Below are 2,342 nucleotides of genomic sequence, written 5' to 3' on the forward strand. Positions count from 1 at the left end.
AAGTTGCCAGGCTGTTTGCAAACTCAATCAAACCTTTCCCCTTTAAGTCACAGGGCTGGAGGCTGGGGGTTGGCTGGGGTAAACCCTGGAGCGGAGTATTGAAGTCTGGAAGAGCTGGCCAGCTTCTATATTAAGGGCATCAGACTGTTAAATAGTAATCACTAGCACATTAGAGGCTGCTGCCCTATATACATAGACTTCAAATCACAGGCCACTTTAATAATTGGAACACTAGTCACTTTAATAATGTTTACATATCTTGCATTACTCATCTCATATGTATATACTGTATTCTATCCTATTCTACTGTATCTTAGTCTATGCCGCTCTGACATTGCTCGTCCAAATATTTATATATTCTTAATTCCATTCCTTTACTTTAGATTGGGTGTATTGTTAGATATTACTTGTTAGATATTACTGCACTGTTGGATCTAGAAACACAAGCATTTCGCTACACCCGCAATAAACACGTATATATGACAAATAAAATTTGATTTGCTTTGATTTAGATGGGACTCTGCTACTGTATATTAATGTTCTTCCACACAGTACTGCTCTCAATACACGTGATGCACCATGTTCAGATATTAGATGTCACTACATTTTCAGTCTAGCCTGCAGTGTGTATACAGGCTGCAGTGTTTTTCATACCTGATGTGGCAGTGGGTATCGAAGGTCTTGTGAAAATGCTTAGGCTCAAGTTGGGTTTTTATTTTCGTAATAAGTCATGTTTTTCTTTTGAAGTGAGAAAGAGGCTTGTTTTTGCTACTTTCGTGCCTGTAATTGATTGTGGCGTCATTACGTAAGCTGGACAATGTGCACCATGGGGCGCTGAAGTTAGTTACCAAAACCCTCACACATCACTGTAACCTCTATATGAGAGTGGGCTGGCCTTCCTTATCTCTTCAGGAAATTAAATCATTGGTTTGTTTCTATTTATAAGGCCATACTGAGACAGCTCCCATTTTACTTGTGTAACTACATTTTCCAGCAAACAAATGAAAACTATCGCCTGCACTTGCATTACTTTGTTTTGTTAATTGTGCCTAAGGCCTGTACAGAGCTAAGGGAAAAAGTATCTTCCACTTCCGTTTGGAAGGAGCTTCACAAGGATCTGAAATAACAGGAGCTCGTCCCTTTAAATGAGTTTACATTTAGGTTAAACACTATGATAGAAAATGAAGTGGGGGGCTGTCAATGTTTTATCCTCTAGTTGCACCACACTTTCCAAAACCATCTTGGTGTTCAATGTGTAAATGTATGTTTTTCAACTGTAGTGTTTTGTGTTTTATGTTGTGAATGTGTCTGAAACTATGTGTGCTGCAATTTTGGCCAGGTCTCTCTTTTAAAACAGATTGTTAATCTCAACAAGACTAGCCTAGTAAAATAAAGGTGAAATAAAAATTCGTTAAATAGGCCCCCTGGGTGGCACAGTGGTCTAAGACACTGCATCACACTGTTAGCTGTGCCACTAGAGATCCTGGTTCGAGTTCAGGCTTTGTCACAGCCGGCTGTGAACGGGAGACCCAAGGGGCGGTGCACAATTGGCCCAGCGTTGTCCGGGTTAGGGGAGGGTTTGGCCGTTTCCTCCGACACTTTGGTGCAGCTGGCTTCCAGGTTAAACGGGCATTGTGTCAAGAAGCAGTGCGGTGTGGCAGGGTTGTGTTTCGGAGGGTGCATGGCTCTTGACCTTTGCCTCTCTCAAGTCCGTACGAGAGTTGCAGCAATGAGACAAGACTGTAACTACCAATTGGATACCATGAAATTGTGGAGCAAAAAGGGGTAAATAAAAAATGTATAAATAATGACATTGTACAGTAGTTGTCAGTCACTCAAATCTCCTCCTCCAGTCGGATACACTGGGCCGTGGAGGCGCACAGGAGGTCTCGAGCGTAGAGCTGGCACAACCCGTCCTGGCTGGATGCTTACTTTAGCCCGGCAAATACGGGGCGCTGGCACAGGACGCACTGGGCTGTGAAGGCGCACCGGAGACACAGTGCGCAGAGCCGGCGCAGGATATCCTGGGCTGAAGAGACGCACCGGAGACCAGGAGCGCTGAGCCGGCACAATCCGTCCTGGCTGAATGCCTACTCTAGCATGGCAAATGCGGGGAGCTAGCACAGAGCGCACCGGGCTGTGAATGCGCACGGGAGACACAGTGCGCATCACCGCATAACGCGGTGCCTGACCGGTCACTCGCTCCCCACGGTAAGCACGGGGAGTTGGCTCAGTTCTAAACCCTGACTAAGGCTCAGGTCTAAATTATTTTGGGGGGCTGCATCTCGTGCTTGCGTCGAGGTCGCGAACCCCGGTGTCGACGTTGTTCCTCCCTCGCTGCC

The sequence above is a fragment of the Salvelinus namaycush genome, chromosome 10 (assembly GCF_016432855.1).
Source record: "Salvelinus namaycush isolate Seneca chromosome 10, SaNama_1.0, whole genome shotgun sequence".
NCBI classification, from domain to species: domain Eukaryota; kingdom Metazoa; phylum Chordata; class Actinopteri; order Salmoniformes; family Salmonidae; genus Salvelinus; species Salvelinus namaycush.